Source organism: Delphinus delphis, chromosome 8, assembly GCF_949987515.2.
Source record: "Delphinus delphis chromosome 8, mDelDel1.2, whole genome shotgun sequence".
Classification (NCBI taxonomy): domain Eukaryota; kingdom Metazoa; phylum Chordata; class Mammalia; order Artiodactyla; family Delphinidae; genus Delphinus; species Delphinus delphis.
Genome location: NC_082690.1, coordinates 57,011,179 through 57,030,984, shown reverse-complemented (window position 1 = coordinate 57,030,984; position 19,806 = coordinate 57,011,179). Strand labels below are relative to the sequence as shown.

General features: G+C 39.2%; 1 protein-coding gene and 1 pseudogene across 1 annotated transcript in view; one reads left to right on the top strand and one right to left on the bottom strand.

Annotated features, from left to right (window-relative positions):
* Positions 1 to 19,806, top strand: part of UVRAG (UV radiation resistance associated) — a 363,917-nt gene that overhangs the window by 257,827 nt on the left and 86,284 nt on the right. The gene's annotated exons all lie outside the window — the stretch shown is intronic.
* On the bottom strand, positions 16,126 to 16,934 carry LOC132429059 (U6 snRNA-associated Sm-like protein LSm4 pseudogene; annotated as a pseudogene).

Here is a 19,806-nt window from a genome sequence, read left to right as displayed (position 1 = left end):
AAAGAAAGGAAGGAGGAAAGAGGGAGAAAGGAAGGAAAGAAAGAAGTATGGAATCCAGACAATATAAAAAGCTTTTGGTTCCGTAGTTAAAAGAAACAGCTCAAAGAATTATGAAAGGATATTAATTCCATCAGTCAGATTTCAGTCAGGAAAGCAGAATCACTATGAGTCTTATGGTATAAGGGATTTATTATAAGCATAAGATATTACAAAACTGTGGGAGAAGCTGGAGAAGAATCCAAAAGGGGGAGTTGGAGGATCAGAGAAAGTCCCTAACCAGCCCTTCAGAAGCTTGGTGCAGGTTGGACAGCTCAGGCCAGGAGGTGGGAAGCAAGATCTAACCAGCTGCCGAGTGGAACCCCAAAGGAGAGCAGGTGGGGAAACATCTACGGAGGACTGTTACCACTGCATCTGTTAGTGGGCCTGGAGTCACTGTTTGTCATCAGCACCAGCAGTTGGGAACAAGAGCTAGATGCGGAAGAGGAGCGCCAAGACCAGATGGAATCTGCAGGCAGCCTATGTCTGTTACTGGGTCTAACCACCATTCACTTCAGAGCTTCATGTCTGCTGCTTCACTTCTGTTCTCCAAATCTCATGCCAATTTTTGTTCAGCTCTAGCCTGGATCCACACATGTGCTGGTATTCTGGGAAATAGTTCTTATTTAGCCAAGTGCACACAGTAAAAACCCACGACAGGTGTGAATAGGCTCTGTACTCTATTCTAGGAATATAAAGATTACTAACACCAATAGTAATCACTCAGAAAATTATAGTTGCTCTTACTGTGTTTCAGGTACTGTTGAAAATTATATAGTCACAATAGCAGTATGAGATTAATGCTGTTATTATTCCCCTTGTATTGATGTGTAACCTGAGTCACAGACAGGTCAGCTTTACTTCCAAAGCTACACATTGTTCTCTAGGGTTAGCATCAGCAACATTCTGGAGGAATCTAGTAAAATGGGGACATACTTAAAAACTGTATTCATACTAGAAAAAGTTGCTCAAAGGAGGGCAAAAATTAGAAAAAAATAGAAACAGCCTAAATCTTCGTCAGTAAGGAAGTAGAGAAGTAAAGTCTGAATATCCATGAGATAGAGTACTAATTAGGAGTTCAAAGAAATGCATTACATATGTATATCAGCAAAAATACCTCTTAAAACACAGTACTGAGGGGAAAAGTGAGTTGCAGAATGATATACGTGATCTATCACTGTTCATTTAAACATTTGTATTTTAAAAGTGTAAAAAGTGATATATACAGATGTTCACCAAATTTATAAAGCTAGTAGCTTGTGGGAGGGGCCATGGCAGATGCGTTGCTTGTCTACCCACAGCCATTCTTGGCTTCCTACTTATCAGCAGAGCTCCATTTTGTTAATTATTCTTTCTCTTCATTTGCTATATGGAAGGTGGGGCTCAGCCCCCAGCAGTAAATTACAACTGGCTGTTTACCAATCACAGTAAGTCCGTTCCATCACCAGTGCTTGGTTTGTGCATAAACTTGTGTCACAGTTATGGCCAGTTCTCTGGGGGTATTTCTGGGAATGGTTTTATGTACTAAGACAGATATGACTGGGCTGCTAGTAATACATATATAGTGGCAGAATAGAAGGATGGGAAAAACTGGGTTCTGGATAAAGTCATCAAGTTCCTGAGTTAGCCAATCCTGGAACTAATCTGTCTCCAGTCTTATTATTTAAATCAGTTGATTTGGGTTTTCTGTTAATTGAGGTTGAAAGCATCCTAACTGATGGTAGTAGGGATGGGGAACAAAGGAGGCTCACTTTATCTGTAAGCATTTTATTTCTTTTAACTAAAAAAATGCAAAAAATCAATTAAGTTTGAGTCGTGGATATATAGTTATTTGCTCATTATTCTCCAATTTAAAAATAGAAGAGTGGCACATAAGTTATATATACATCGTGAACAAAGACATGGGAATGATCATTGTCAGTTGAGGGGCAACTGGGAAATATTTCTCAGGAAATGAATCAAGAACCAATTTGTTTGTATTCATTTAATATATACTTACTTGCTTTTCACTCTCTGTGTAAGCTACTGTACCATTCAATTTGGGGCTCATATTTGAAATCACTGTGTTTTTTATTTGTAAAGAGCATCTTTTTTATATATATAAATTTATTTTTTGGCTGCGTTGGGTCTTCGTTGCTGTGCACGGGGCTTTCTCTAGTTGTGGTGAGCGGGGGCTACTCTTTGTTGCGGTGTGCGGGCTTCTCATTGCAGTGGCTTCTCTTTGTTGTGGAGCACAGGCTCTAGGCACGCGGGCTCAGTAGTTGTGGCTTGCAGGCTCTAGAGCGCAGGCTCAGTAGTTGTGGCACACGGGCTTAGTTGCTCCGCGGCATGTGGGATCTTCCCAGACCAGGGCTCAAATCCGCGTCCCCTGCATTGGCAGGCGGATTCTTAACCACTGCGCCACCAGAGAAGTCCCATCAATCAATGTTTTAGTGCCTCACTTTTAAAAATGAATGGTCAGGGACCATTAGAAAAGGAAGAGGAAACAAGAGGGTAGGAAATTATTCAAGAAATAACATAAGAAAAATTCTAATAATTTGAAGGACTTGATTTCAGATTGTGGGAGCCCAGTGAGTGCCAAGCACTGTGATATTTCAAAATGCTAGAGGTAAAGTGAAGATTCTGAAGCCTTGCAGAGGGGAAAAAATACAACGGAATGGGAATCATGATATCTGACTGCTCAAAGTCAACACTGAAAGGTAGAAAGTGATGGAACAATGCCCTCAGAATACCGTGGGAAAATTATTTCTATAAGCTTGGCTTATATATGGCATCCCTGGGCAATACTGTGGGCTTGATTCTAGACCACCACAATAAAGCAAATCGCATGAATTTTTTGGCTTCCTAGTGCTATATAAGTTATGTTTACACTATATTGTAGTCTGTTGTGTGCAATAGCATTATGTCTAAAAAACAGTGTACATACCTTAATGAAAAAATACTGCTTAAAAATGCTAATCATCATCTTCAGCCAGTCGTAATCTTTTTGCAATAGTAACAGCAAACATCACTGATCACAGATCACCATAACAAATACGATAATAGTGAAAAAGTTTGAAATATTATAAAAATTACCAAAATGTGGCACAGAGAGGTGAAGTGAGCAAATGCTGCTGGAAAAAGTGGCGCTGATAGACTTCCTCGATGCAGGATTGCCACAACCTTCCATTTGTAAAAAATGCAGTATCTGCGAAGCACAATAAAGCGAAGCACGGTAAAAACCAGGTGTGCCTATATCTGTCAAACTGTCAGTCAAATACATGGTAGAAAAGTCTTTTCAGACATGGAGGTCCTAAAAAAAAAAAATCTCCCTATGCACCTTTCCTAGGAAACTCTTGGAAGATGTGCTCTATTAATACAAGGGAATAAACCCAGTAAAAGTAAAATATCATTCAAGGAAAAGAAGGGATCCAGCACAGCAGAGAAGCAGAGGGATCTCAGGATGATGGTGAAGGGAAATGTAGAAGGTCAGCTCTTCAACTGGCCTAGAGAGCAGGAGGACAAAGAAAGAGTGAAAGATTATCTGATGTATTTAATTATATTTTGAGGGAATTTTCATTGCTTTCAGGGAGTCAGAGAATGACTTACTTAGAGGTACATCAATAAATTTAACAAATGAAGGAATTAGATGGTAATTAACTCCAGGAAGAACCAAGTTGAAAAGAAAGAAAATATAAATATCATTCATTATATGGGTCTACTCAAAATAATAATTATGTAGTTACAATACTGTAACATTGCACATTGATTTCACCAAAGAATGTGTTTTTGTTTGTTTGTTTATTTTTTGGCCATGCGCAGCTTGTGGGATCTTAGTTCCCTGACTAGGGGTTGAACCCGGCCCCGACACTGAAAGCGCTGAGTTCTAAACACTGGACTGCCAGAGAATTCCCCCAAAATGTGGCATTGACCTTGTTGAGAGAATGGGAGGAAGAAGTGTGGTTGTTTTGGGAAGAGATGGGGAAGCAATGTGTAAGAAAGAGAAATCCTCATCTTTTCCAGTAGGTTGTTTTTAAAACCAGAGAATCAAGAATATAGAATGGAATATAGAAAGGAATATAGAATATTAATTATGTATATGTAGGGTAAATACTTTAAAAAGCAGCTTAAAGCATTGAGAATTGTTGGCTCAGGGAGTTAGGAGTTGAGGGAGAGGTAAGGTATTACCTAAGAAACATATAAGCTAATATTTTTACCATCAAGTTTGTAGAGCAATTTGACTTTTTAAACCATGTACATATATTCTTTTGATAAATAAACATTAATTTTTAAGTATGTTTTATTTATACAAAACCTTTTTATTTGTAAACCAATTTAACACAATTCAACATTTATTCAGTGCCTGTTATGTAGATTATTGTACGAGAGAGATATGTAAATATATGATCTTAAAGCAAATCCGTAATGTGAGTACATGCTTCCAAATGGAGGATAAATACTGATGAATCTTAAAGCACCGTCCATTCTGATCTGGGACTTGGGGGGAGGCTTCAGTGGATTGAGTATTTGCATTGGGACTCAAAGGATGAGAGGAATTTGAATGGGAGATTAAATGCCAGCTGTGGCCAGTGTTGTCAGGTCCCACCATGACTGCAAAAGTAACTATGTGTAGAAGAGTCTGGGAGAGCCGTGGGAGGCTATGTTGACTTCTCTGCCTTTCCTAGACATTTCTGTTAGTCACTTTTTCCTGAGGATTTATTCCTCCCTGCCCTATCACCCAGAGACTCTTAATTTTAGTATTGACTTTACCATGCTGTGTTAGGTGGTGGTTCTCTCTCTGCCGGCACCCTGCCTCTTCTTAAACTTTTGGTCTAATTTAGAGAGGGATAAGGAAAGAGAAAAGAAAACCTTGGTTTCACCTGACCAAATGTAGATTCCTGAATGTAAAGATAGGAACTCTCTTCCGTAACCTCACAGGCAACTAGATATGGCTGTTACCTCTTTTGAGGTCCTAAGGTTAAACAGCCATTTTCACAGTTTGAACATAATTCTTAGAAACCTCAAGAGTAATGTAGGACACATCTAATTGTTTGCAAAGGAATGTAATAATTTCATAACTATAACATAATTTACATTTAGGTCTTTAATCCATCTTGAGTTTATATACACTACCAAATGTAAAATAGATAGCTAGTGGGAAGCAGCTGCATAGCACAGGGGGATCAGCTCAGTGCTTTGTGACCACCTAGAGGGGTGGGATAGGGAGGGTGGGAGGGAGACGCAAGAGGGAGGGGATATGGGGATATATGTATACATATAGCTGATTCACTTTGTTATACAGCAGAAACTAACACAACAATGTAAAGCAATTATATTCCAATAAAGATGTTAAAATAAATAAAAATTTTAAAAATGGCAACTAAATAATAATAATAATTTATTCCTGTTATATGTCAAAACTGCTATTCAGAAGTAATGGGCCAAGTGTGTGTGTGTGTGTGTGTGTGTGTGTGTGTGTGTGTGTGTGTGTGTGTGTGTGTGTGTGTGTGTGTGTGTGTGTGTGTGTGTGTGTGTGTGTGTAAGTGTAACATCCTCCAAATTTAGGTTTCTGTGCTCTGGATTTGTTTTCTTTTATATTGTTGGGTCCATAAGAGGAAAGGCTGGCTTAGAACAAAATAGCAGAGCTAAACCATATGTTTTGTACCAGATTAGAAACAGGTGAAGATTGTTAAAATCCCGCAAGAGCTTAGAAAAGCTTTAGACTCAAGTTTGTATTAAAGGCAGGTGGTTATATGTACAATAAAAAGCAGTCACCAGCACACCAGCTTATTGATACATATGTGATTGATCTTTTTGGATAAAAACAAGGAGGAGTTAATAAATCACTGCACATAGCTATAAAGATGTTTGGGCTTGAAAGCCTAGCCTGTAAGAGCAAATGTGGACCCTGAAGGAAATTTATGAAGCATAGATCCTTTTAGCTTTACTTAACAGCTAACATCTGACTGACCCAGGGGGACCATGGAAATTTACTGCTGGGCCATTCAAATATGTAAGCTGTTGTGTGATGTAGAACAGGTAAAGATTAGCCCAGTAACAAATATGAGGCTATAAAATAAAATGAGATTTCGATGACTTGTAAGTACTTGTCAAAGGTCAGCTCCAAATGACTGGTCAGAAATGGGAAAAACTTGTTGATAATTAAAGCAGATTGATTATGACAACCTAGGCGTTAGCATTGGTCGCTCCCAGATCAGTGATTCTTCAAGTTTCCTCCTCCTGTGAAATCCATACTTAAACAGAATGACTTTAAGGGCCTTTAAATTGTCTTTTTGTGTGCTGAAATTGGGTAAAATTATGAGTTGAGGTAATTCCTTTTGCAATTCCATAATTGAAATACATCTTTCTCAAATATATTCTGAATATATGGAATTTGTAGACAGCCTATTCATTCTAGAACACTGACTTTAGCTAACTTATGTATGCAATTTTGAGCTTTGACATCTAGAAAGCAGGTAGAAGTTTTTAGGCTTTCTGATAGATGATCTTGAATTAACCTTTAAACTTAGGTAGTTAACAGATTTATGCACACAGTTATTGAAAAATCAATTTAGTGAAATTAAGTGGATATTTCAAAAATGTGTGGATTTATTTCCAAGCTTTTTGTCTGCTTTGCTTTATGTAAGTCTCCAAAGTAATAAATGTACGTAATATTGTTACTAGGATTTTAGGAGTTGCATTTTGGACTTTAATAAGATCTATAGTTATTGATGTCAACATTCGCTGCCTTTTTGACTTACTTTACCAAAAGGTTGCCACATAAAAGCTAGATTTGGTTGTTTTTCAAGGTATCAGCTTGTGAAATCAGTGGTAAATTTGGTAATAATTTGGTTCATGAACATCTCATTTGTGAGTTGAAGAAATCCCACAGATTTTTTATAGAAATCTTGACTAAGTGAAATTTACAAAATAATACAAATGTACAAAATGGGATTATTACTGGGCGGGGGTGGGGCTTGGGTCCATGGTGTAGAATTAGTTTAAGATGAGGAGTCAAAAGGCACCAGTTGGAATTCTAGCTCTACCACTTCATCCCTACATTTACTCCTCCCTCCATTAAACTGGTAAAAATGTTCCAGACATTGTGCTCGAGGAACTAGGATACAGTATTAATAACAGTTTCCATTCTTGTGGAAGATACAGAGGCATAAACACGCAATTACAATAGTGTCAAAGGTCCTGCGTTGGTGAGCGTACAGGGTTCTATGAGAGACGAATAGATAATCCCAACTTGGGGCAGGGGTAAGGTCGAGTGGGGTAAGATCTCTGGTTGTAGTTGAGTGTTAGAAAAGACGGTGTGACCTTGGGCACCTCAATAACAGTGCCTATAATAGGACAAGTGCTTGTATTGTATTGATAATGTATGCTAAGTGCAATACCTAATGCATAATAGGTATTCAGTAAATAAAATCCAGCATCAGCATCCCTGTTGTTATTTTGGCAGTGCTCACTGGCTCTTTTACTCTGGTGCTGGAGTTCCTTGCCTTCTATTAATATACAGCAAACATAGTATCTTCTCTTGTGGCACTTACAGATAGGTGCTGGGGAGGTGACGCATAGTAATAATGATAATTGAATGCCTACTGTATCCTGGTAACTGTGCTGGGTCTTCGGTTTTTTTGTTTAGTTTAATTCTCACAAGCAGTCCTGGAAGATTGGTGTTATTAAACCCATTTTAGAGATTTGAAAACAGGTTCAGAGTAGTATGCCCAAGTTCATAAGTAACAAAGCTGGGGGCCTGAGTCTATGCCTTTCTGACTTCAAAGCTTAACTTCTTATACCTAAATCCCCCTTCTACTTTTCTTTTCTTCTCCCCCAAGAAATAGGTATTATAATTAAATAAATAACTTTGACGTAAAGGTTTGAGCACCTAAGTGGCTTACAGAGCATATACCATTAGTTGCACTGATATATTTAAGCAAATCTATATTATGTGCACACATTGTGAAGTAGAAATTTAAAATGGTGAGCAGTTTTTCTTCCAAATTCATATTCCAGATGGAAACATCTTTTGGCATTACCAAGTATGTAGGTTTATGCACCTTGCACGCTTAATTGTAGTTTAAAAAAAAAAAAAAACTTTACAGATTTTTGTGGGAAACAGGTGCTGTTAAACCTGGGCAAATGCAGGATGGCTGTTAATGTTGTGGAATGTGATTTTGATTTACTTGGCAGAATTTTTATTTTATAAAAATGACTATTAAAATAGACATGCTCTCCATCCTTTAATTTTGCTCTGTTTGCTGAAATTTGCCTGTAGAATATTTTTCAACAGTTACTAAAAGGGTGTGGAAAAACTGGAAGGTTTCTAGAAGGAAATTGATTCTGAATTCTTTAACAATTTTCACAACCCTGCAACTTACAAAGTTTTTTAAAAAATGGGGATTTTTTTAACCTTCTTACTGCAATTATTTGGAATTCAATTTCCCTGAAATTCCCTTCTCTTTTCAGTACAGCTCTGTATAAAGAACTATATTTAATATTGGCAAAGAGAATAATCTGATGTAAATCTTTTCATTACGTAATTTCTCCTCTAAAAACTTGTGATGGCATCTTATTACCTGTCATATCAAATTTAATATCTTTTTTTCACTGGCATATATGATTTCCTATTATACATTCTCTCTCTCTTCCTTCCCCAAAGGAGAGGGGAAGATCAGTCGTCTTCTTACTTTTTTATAAGGACTTTTGTCACCCTCTGCCCATGAATTATTTCAACATTGTTATCTTTTGTTTGCTGCTTCTCCTTTGATCTATTATCTCTCTCTCCTCACTTCCCTCCTAGACCTTTCCTCTGTGTTTTCTGAAACCCCTCTTCAGTGACTATAATATATACAAGTCTTCAACCTCTTTACTATATATGGGTAGTATACAACTGCTAGAGGTGAGTAAAATCTCTGGCTCTCTTCTGAAAGTATCATTTACCCTGGAGCCTTCTGAAGAGGAGACTGTTTCTTCTACATCCCATGTCTCTGGGTCTAGAGAAGGTAATGTCAATTCAAAACCACTTCTCAGTAGCATGTACCTAGTGTTTTGACACTTGAAGTAGATCATTTTCAACACCTCTTTCTCTATATGATAAAATTATTTTCAGTAATAATCATCACATGAAACAGATGATAATAGCCAAAAAAGAAAAGCAGAAATTTTTCTTTTATTAAAAAAAATATACATATATATACTTTTTCTTTTGAACAGTTTCTGTGTGCCCATCTTCAGGGAGCAATTTTAAAGGTTTGTATTTTACTGTACCTTGTTCAAGGCTGATTGTAAATATTTTTGTATCTGAATAACCTTATCTAAAACTACACCAGGAAAAAAAAATGATTAGGAACTAAGAAGAATTGCACATTGCTATCATTGTTTATTTTGAACCTACTGTTTAAACACAGGAATATGTGGGAATATGTTACACCAGACAGTCTGGGGACACAAACTGTGTACAAAGGAAGCTTCGAAGATTCCAAACCATTTGAAATTTAATCAAATTGGAAGTGTGTAGTTTAGTCCACTTCGTTGGGCTGACTGTACAGCTGGGAGTTCTTTGAATTAACTTCCATGTTGATATAATATTTATTAGCATATGCATAATGAAAACATCCTGATTTGAAGATTGCATACATATAGAAATCAAACAGTCACTGCAGCAATTGTTTAGAACTTAGACCAACAAACGATTTTTTTTTCTGGGAGGATTATTTTATCACTGGCATTAGGCATTAGATTCGTTGTTTTTAACCCATTTTATTATCATTTTAAAAGTCTCTGCAGATTTATGCACCTCCTTATAGACTGCCCCCATCTTCCTGCCCTGGCTAGGCCACTGTCATTACCCTAGTGGCTTCATGCTTGTAGTTTCTCTTTTCAGTATTCCTAAATATTCTTATCCCATCATCCTTACCTCTAACCCACTTACCTATGGGAAAAAAATCAAACTGTTGGAAAGATTGGAGCACTGTAAATTCAAGTCATCTATTTCAGTTGGACTAATACATCCTAGATACCTGATTCTCCTTCCACATGACGGTCTTAAACCTTCTCTCTTTTTTCCCCATCCCCAGTTGTCCCTTTCCTTCCTGATAAATCATCCCATTTCTGACTTTATAGAGAAAGTAGAAGCTACCAGATGGGAATACTTCAACCTTCCATCGAAACACATCAAAACCTTTTGTAATCATCTCCATCATCTTCAAAATGCCCTCTCCTTTGTCGACCCTGACCCAGCCCTCTAGTCCTCCAGCTGCTTCCTCTGAAAGTGCATCTGTATAATCAGCAAATTCTCCTGTATCTTCAGGCTTTTCTCAGGGAGTTCAGCCTATCTCTTGCCCTAACTGAACTTGCATTTTCCCTGAGGACCCCATGAGTACCCATTTAGTAGCTATTAATTTTCTTATGTGCTAGTAGGTATTCAGATTCAGGAGATGAGATTGGGGTTTCCTTCCTCTCGTTGGTTTTTCTAGATTCTTACCTCTTTACCCTGTTGGCAAAGGAAACATACGAAAACCTATTCCTTTGAGACATATGCTCTTCAGCTTTACCACTCTTTCAGTCTCTCAGTTATAACCCCATTACTCATCATGTGTTTTGGCAACAGAGAAACAAGAAACAGGTGACATAGGAAAGAGAAACAGTCTTTCTCTTTCTATTCAAAATCTTGCTGTTATGGGTGACACTAACACACAAGTGGATGATTCATTCAACACCCTAGCCTTTCATTTCCTTGATCTTTTGGCACCAGTGATCTCCGGCATCCCATAGTTTTTATCTACTCCCCTGGTTACTCTCTGAGTCACGTCATCATTTCTTTCAGTCCACATCCAGGATCTGATTCAAGCATCCTGCTCTCTGATGACTACCTCAGCTCCTTCGGCTTGTGTGTTAGCCTCTTGTTCATTGTTCTTCTTGGTGACCTTCAGACCTGGCATTTTTATCTAGTTTACATTATATGTCCCATTATTTTAGTCACACCTTTGTCTTGCCCCCGCCCCCCGTGACTTCTCATTCTTACAGCCCTGTTGTCCATTTTCTCTGTACCTGCTGCACCCAGGCAGATGTGTAGAGAGTCACGCAATAGTATCATTATAAACTCATGATTAATTACCATTTCTGGGCTCTCAGTAGTGCTCAGCAGTTCTATTACATTTCTTTGTTGAAGTTGTTCTACCATTTGATCGAACTTTCATTCATTTGGGCAAAATAAAACATTGAGTTCTTCATGACCCCTCTCTATCCATCACCCTTCACTTCCAAACCGTAACCAAATCTTTATGATTTATCTCCTAAAAGTCTTCCAAATTAGTCTCCTTTTTTCCATTTCTTATATCACCACGTTAGTCTAAGCAGCCGTGATCTCTCACCTAGATTACTGCAACACGCTGGTCTCACCTTCTCTAAACCATTCTCCACAGCAGTCAGCATATTTTTATTTCCAAAATGCATATTGGTCATTGTCAGGAAAGTTCAAGGAGGAAGGGTTAATTAAAGAAGAAATGTATCAGTTGAAAATCTAAGCAAGTTAACACCTTTGTTTAAAGTCCTTCCATGGTTTCTTATTTCTATTAGGAAAAAAAATCAGACTATGTCTGACATGGTCTAGAGGGCCCTGCATAGTCTACCTTCCTATCCAGCGTTAGTTTCCTCTCTCGCCAGAACTCCCCTCAGACCAACTATACTGTCCTTCTTTTAATTCCATGAAGCAGCATACTTACCCCTGCAGTGGTTCTTTACATATGCTGCTTCCTTTAGTTGGAACATTCCTTCCCTTAGCTCCTACTCATCTTTTTTTTTTTTTTTTTTAATATTTATTTGTCTGCACTGGGTCTTAGTTGCGGCATGCGGGCTCTTTAGTTGCGGCACGCGGGATCTAGTTCCCCGACCAGGGATCGAACCTGGGCCCCCTGCATTGGGAGCATGGATTCTTAACCACTGGACAACCAGGAAAGTCCCCTACTCATCTTTTTTTTTTTTTTCTTTTTCTTTTTTGCGGTACGTGGGCCTCTCACTGTTGTGGCCTCTCCCATTGCGGAGCACAGGCTCCGGACGCGCAGGCCCAACGGCCATGGCGAGTCCAGCCGCTCCGCGGCATGTGGGATCTTCCCGGACTGGGGCACGAACCCGTGTCCCCTGCATCGGCAGGTGGACTCTCAACCGCTGCGCCACCAGGGAAGCCCCCTACTCATCTTTGAGGTCTCAGCTAAAATGTCACTTTCTCTCAGAAGTCTTCCCTGGCTCTCTCAGTCTTTTTGTCCACCTCTTTTCTGGAATAGTGTTCCTTTCCTTCAGAGTACTTAATTTATAAATTATGTACTTGTTGGTGCGATTATGTGAGCAATGTCTGTCTGCTCCACTGGACTTTAAGCTCCATTGTCTGTGTTTGCTCACCCTTGTATCCCCACCACCTAGCACCATACCTGGCACACAGTGTGAGTTCAGTGAAGAATTGTTGAGTGAATAAACTGTTTCCATAGTGATCAGTTTCTTTCATCCTTCCTGTTATAATGGGAGACTTGGCCCACCTGCCATCCAAGGCAAATCCTCCTCCTGTGCTCTCACCACCTGTAGGATGGAGACCCTGTTCCCTCTCACCTTCTCAGGGCATCCCACTATGCTTCACCATGTTACTGAGCTCTCTTCTCACTGTGGCAAAGTTCACATCATCTCCCTTTCCTCACCTTGTCACTCCTGAACTCACACCAGTCTTCCTTCATCTCCCACTGCTTCATTTAAACGTGTTTACCGTATTACCAAAGCTACCTACCAATGAATTCATGTAATTACATCCAATAGACATGTCTTCATGTCTCCGTTGCTTGAACTGTCAGCAGCATTTGACTACTGATGATATCTTCCTTCTTAAATTGACACTTTCTCTGTGCTTTTCTGGTGAGACACTTGGTTTTCCTCAAATCTTTCTGAGCAGTCCTTCCCAGGCCCCTTTTCATTTCCCCATCTCTTGTTGATATTCTTAAGGCTCTGAAACAACCCTCGTCTTTATGATTTTTTTAGGCCATCTCATTCATACCTGGGTTTCAGTTTCCCTTTAAGGTTTTGTAATTCTTGATATTTTTACCCCAAATTTCTCTTAACTTTATGTATAAGGATATTTTTTGTAAAATATATTATCTATATTATATACATGTAAAGTATATACACCTGCTTCTCCTCAGCATTCCCTGTCTCAGTTCATAGACACCACCATCTACCTGGTTACTCAATCAGGAAACCGAAGGGTCATCTTTGACCCCTCTGTCTTCACCACTGTCACAACTGTCTATCACAGAGTCTGGCACTCTACCTACAAATCATAGCTCAAATCTACTCACATATGTTCCTCTCCACTACTGGAACCCTAATCAAAACCATCACCATTCTGGTCTGAACCATTGCAACAGCCTCCTAACCAGGTCTTGTTCCCCTTTATTTACTGCACTGTGGCCAGAGTGGTCTTTAAGAAATATAAACCCCAATTCTGTCACTCTCGTGCTTAAGAAATCTCTAATTAACCTCCCATTGTCCTTAAGGATATAGTCTAGATGTCTTGTGGTTTACAGGGCCCTGTGCAGTCTGGTCCCTGCTGACGTCTCCAGCCCAGTCTTCTAGCACTGAGCACTCATACTGTGTTCCTCACCCCACCCCCTAGCTGTCTATTTTAATGTCGCCTGTACTTTTATCAAATTAAGATGACAGCCTCATTTTATCAGTTGCTTAGGCTCAAAACTCTGAAGTTATCCTTGACTCCTCTGCCTCTCACACCTCATATAAGATCTTTCAACAAATCATTTGGCTCTGTCTTCAAAATACGAGAATTCAGTTACTCCTCACCACTTTCACAGCTACCATCCTGGTTTATACCACCCTCTTTTCTTGGCTGGGTCTTTGCAGGAGCCTCTCCATGTTTCCTTTCTTCCTCCCCTGCAGTTTGTTCTCTCAGAGAAGCCAAAGCATCTGTGTCTCTCATCTTTTCAGAACCCTCCAGAGCTTCCCCTCTCGTTCAGAGTAAAACCCAAAGTCCTTACTCTGACCTACTGGGCCTTGCGTGATCTGGACCCATTACCTTGCTGACTTTATCTCCTCTTCCTTTTCCCTCACTCTGCTCCAGCCATTTCTTATCTTGTGTGCCTCTGGCCTGCCTTACAGTTTTACTGCATCCTCATCAACTTGGAATGAATTATAGATAAAGCTTTAGTGTTATTATACAGCCCAGCAGAAAAATGTGAGTTTTTCTTTTTTTAGTCATGACAAAGTAAAACATAGTAGTCTCTTTTACTCTGCCAGGTGGAAGGAAAGAGAGACATGGGCATTTTCAGGAAGTGTGCAAAGGCAGAGAGAAATGAGCTTGGTGTGTTCATGAGACTATGAGAAAACCACTGGAACAGAATAAGGTTGCAGATAACTGACAGTTCAGATCACGAAGGCCTTGAAAGCTAGGCAAAGAAGTTGAAATTTAAAACAATAACTGGTTAGGAAGCAGGGCTGCTAAGTGACATGATAAAAAGTCTTACTTAAGAAGGAAAATAATGATACTACCTTCTAGTGAGTAGAGGACAGGAATGCTGCTAAACATCCTACAGTCCACACAACAACAAAGAACTTTCTAGAGTGGCGATGGGAATGGAGAGATGAGAATGTTTCACAGGAAAAATGGCTTGTCGACCTGGTGAATCACTGCATATATAAAATGCAAAAAAGGGTAAAAATTGAATGCCACTCTAAGCCTGAGTAACTGATAAAAGTTGTGGGAGAAGACTAATCTAGACAGGAGAAAGTAAGTTAAGTTTGAAGTAAACTCGTGACCTCAGAACATACTGAGGATGTGTTGTCACATTTTCTACAAGCACAATGAGCAGAAGTGATCTTAATATGCATAATAAAAATTTTGAATTAACTCTAGCCAGGTCCTCATCCCCAGCTGAGCCATCAAAGAACCAGACGTGGATGTGGGGCTCCGAAGGTGAAAGCAAGAAACTAACCAATTTGGAGTCCTTTTAAAAAATGTCTGGTTTGGGGAGGAGGGGGAAGGGCTTATAATAATTGTATCTTTTGAAAATAAGAAAGGTTCAAAATAAATTTCTTTTACAATTTTATTCCAGATTGATTGTGGCATATCCTTCATATATACATACACACATGTGAAGTAATTTGAATATGTATTATATACAATATTTATATATATATAAATTTAATTTTAAAACATTTCCTACTTTCAGACCATACACATGAATCTCTTTTTCTCACATTTCATTTGCTAGCACTTCAGTAGGTCTACTTTGTAGCCTTAGCTGATGCCTATCATCGTGACCCTTTGGCATTATACTCTTGAAATATTTTCTTGGTTCCTGAAGGAAATATGAAGTTATATTCAATATATTTATTTTGGCATATTCAGAATTACAGAATCTTGGAGACGGATGAGATATTATACCCCATCGAGTCCAATGGGCCATCCAGTGTTTGATTCCCCCCATGTTAGGCTCTAGGGCTGCTGTAACAAATTATCACAGACTTGGTGACTTAAAGTAGCAGAAATTTATTCTCTCGTGGTCTGGAGGCCAGAAGTCCAAAATCAAGGTGTCAGCAGGGCACCGAAAGCTCTATAGGGGAGATTCTTTCCTTGCCTTTTCCAACTTCTGCTGGCTCCAGGCCTTCCTTGGCTTGTGGCTGTGTAACTCGAATCTCTGCTTCCATCTTCAGGTGACCTTCTCCTCTTCTCTGTGTCTCTCCTCTGTGTCCTTATAAGGACACTTAACTGGAGTTAGGGCGCAACTGGATATTCAAGGATATTCTAATCTCTAGATTCTTACCCTTTTCCCAAATAATGTTGCATTCACAGGTTCTGGGTTTCCAGATATGGACATATGTTTCGGGGGAACCACCATTCAGCCTACTAGACCCCTGAATGCATGGGGGTTTTTTGTTTTGTTTTTGTTTTCATAGATGTAGTTTTTCGTTTTGTTTTGTTGAGGTTTTTTTTGTCACACAAAGAGGGAGAGAGGAAGTGATGGGACAGGGCCCAGTGTTGTCCCCCAGAACAGCTTCTGAGGCAAAGGTTCATCTGGATTCATTTTGAAAAAGCAATTTTGGGGTCCGTGTTTCAGGAAATTCTCCAGGCTGTCAGTCTTAGTGCAAACAGCTTAAAACAAAAACCTCCCTTCTGTTCACCACTCAGGGATCTAACGCAAAATGCAAAACAGACCTGTTTGGAAAACGCCTGACCTTAAAACAAGAGTGAGGCCTTTAAAGATGCGTTACATACAGAATCTCCCAGGAATCAAGTCTGCTGCGACTCCACAAAACCAGAAGCACAGAATAACATTTCCAACTGTAGAACTCCTGGCTAACAAAAAAAGAGGAGGATCACAGAAGACAGGCAGGGGGTCCTACCCGGACACCTGCCTCTTCGTTTTGTTCTGAACAGACTCATAAACTGGAGCGTAGAAAAGCGGCCTCGGGGGTGGGAGCAGATGCTCGGTGGTTGCGGCTCAGTCTCTGGGGAACAGAGGGGCGGCTCACTGTTTGCCCGCCTCTCTGCCCGGCCTCCTTTCTGGCTGATCTCTGCTGGTCCCTGGGATCCCTCCTCGCCCAGCACCCCCCGTGCCATGGCCCTTCTGTCGCTTCTGCTGCAGGCCACCACGGCCACGGCCCTTGGCCGCCACCTCCTCCTTGACCGTGTCGATGATCTCATTGGGGATGCGCAGGTACTTGATGGTGCTGCTGCGGATGTAGCACTCGGGCATCAGCCAGAAATTGTCTCTGTCCCTGGACTTGCAGATCACCTCACGCAAGTTGATGTTCATCCAGTTGTCACAGCTCACTAGATGCCCATTGTATGCCTCCCCGTTTTTGAGCTCGACCAACAGTGGGTGATTCTGAGCCGTTTTCAGCAGCCACAAGTGAAGCATGGTGCCAGCAGGGACTGGGCTCCCCGCCACTTCCACCACAGCCGCCGCAGCTCACCGCATGGTTATTATTGGTTGACCGGCCTCTGCTTAGCTTCCTCTACCCAAGATCTTTTGGATTTTGACTAATTCTGTGGTGACATCAACTTTCCTGTAACTTTTTTGCCATCAACTTTGGGTTTTCCTGCTTGATGCCATGAGAATAAAACCAGCTTTTTTTCTCTCTGAAAGTCCTTCATTTGTTGTCCATGAGACTTCTGCCCTTCAGGCTAAACACCTGTGGTTCCGTCAACCATTTCTCTCAAAACTATGGCTCCCATTCTCCTATTCATCCTGGATGTTCTTCTCTAAAGGACCCAGTGACAATAGAAAGAATACTGAGTGTATAACTGAAGACCTAATGCTGAGGTGTCATATCTTTTCCACTAAGTAGGTGACCAAGGCAAGTTAGTTTCTTTTAAATAACAAAAGCACTGGACCACTCTGCTTCACTGCATGCTTTTTATAGTCAAATGAGATTATTACAAAACCTATAAGAAACATAACCTATAAGAAAGGTTCCAGTTATTTATCTGTATGCTTCTAAAAAGAAATATTAACTCCCAGAACTAAACGTAGATCTGTCAGTATCATCTGACACAGTACTAAGTATTGATAGTTGGCACTAGCACGTTCCCTGGTTATCTGCTCTCTTTCTGTTAATACAGCCTGGGATTACATTGGCTTTTTGGTACTCATGTCATAATTCTTTAATCACACGGAAATTACTAGGTACTAAAGAGCTCCAAACCATCTTCACAGATAATCTATTTATTGCTTTCTAATTCATTGACTTTTACCACGTAGGGTCAGTGAATTTTTCAAACAACTTGGAAATATAATTTAATTTGGAAAAGAATTTAATATTGCTCATTTTAATTGCATTTTCTGTAAAAGTATAATAATAGGAAATGTATACTTATTCCTCTAGTTATTGAATCTAATACTCCCTTAAATTAATTCTGTTTATGGTGCTAAGGACATTTTTCTGGCTGTACTTGAATGACCACATTCTTATCTAAACCTTCTGCAGTCTGCTAATGAGATTCTCTATGTATATTGAATTAAGATGCCTTTGATTTGTATCTTATGTCCTGATGGTAATAGGTTTTACCCTTTTAGATGGATTTCATTTTTCTAGATTGCTTAGTAGATCTATAAATCCATGTACTTTCGCAGAGTAAGATGACTGTGTAATGGTTGGAAGCTATTATACTGTTCAACTTGACGTGACCCCTTAAGAATTTGAAAGCAACATAAGATGTGAACTCTGTCCTAATATTTGATCTGTCTTAAAGTTTCCCTATTAGAACCTTTGGCTCTAATCACTCTTTAGATTTGTTTTAATGGTACATACACACCTTGGGGCTCTTTCTTTCTATAAAGAAGCCCCAATGAAGTAATAAAGTCAATGTCATAAGATCCATTCATCAGGATTCAGAGGCTTGGTTTTCAATGTATGCTTATTTCAGTTTACTTTTCCAACATTTGAAACAGTTTCTGCATTTATAACTTGGAAATGGAGATATTTGTGAGTTTGGAGAGCTATGCAGATAGTCTACATGTAATGGTTTATAGTATAACAACTATACAGCATAGAGCGTTAGGACTCTAGTAAATTTCTTCATACTTGTCCCTTTGTTGATATATCCTTTCAGTTAGGTAGTTTCTTTGCAGGCTACCCCATACAAGTTTGAAGGATTCCCAGATACCCTGTAAAAGCCTGGTGTGTTACACTTTACTTATCCCGAATTTGCTTTGCTGTCATTTTTAATGCATCTCAATTTAGGGCCAAACTGTATGTCCTAGTTTAATTTTTATAGCTTCAATTAAATACAAAGCTATATCTTCTTGATGGGTGTATGAAGCATTTGGTGTTCCACTGTAGAGAATACAGACAGATCATGACTTTGCTCGCTCCCCAGTGCCTGTAATTTTACAGTACGACAAATTTACCTTTTGGACATTACATAATCAGCAACTCGAGAATTTAATATAAAGCTTTAAATTCTGTTTCCTTTCTTTCATTTTCCCTAGAAAACAGTATCCTCCAAGCATTATGGAATGTATCTTTTCCTCAGACAATTAAAACACAATTGAAATTAAGAATATCCAGTAATTGTCACCTACCATTTATTTCTGTAAGGTTATGTTATTCTTAAGAATAGTCAGATATTGCAAAACTAAGCAAAGTAAAGTTTCTTCTTGACCCTGTCTAAGTTGTGATTGATCTGTTTGTAGAGAAATCTGTTGCAGAGGCCAAAATGCATGCTTGGTCTTGAGAATCGGGAAAATATGACTAGAACATAGATATACTCTAACCTTTTCTTCTTCATTTGCAGGAGTAGGAAAAGGGAAATAGTGAAGGAAACTTACTCCCTAAAATAACTCATCACTTTTATAAAGATCTACAGATCTCATGCCTTTGTTGCTTCAGTGAATCAGGTTAAAATGGAAAGTCTTATGAGAACTCTATGGCATGAGTACATTGCCTTGGAGAAGTAACATCCAAATAGCGACCCCTGCGAATGTGAATGAATTTTTGATGAATTTTTGCTTATTGGTGCTGTGGATTTGACTAGCCACCTCAGAAGCAACAGAAACCTTAGATATCGCTTTCATGTCTGATATTTTTCTTAATCTTCTGTCCCTTTAAGTAGAAGTTGAGATGTCAGGTCCAAAGTATAAGAGGAAAAAAAATTCTAGGATCTTAATCTCAGGGTGGTAGGTTTATGATATATAAATATGAGACATAGTGGCCTCAACTCCTTGAGAATAGTGGGTCACTTTCTTATATATTTGTCCCTTATTGTATGACCTGTTCAATTTTTTCTTC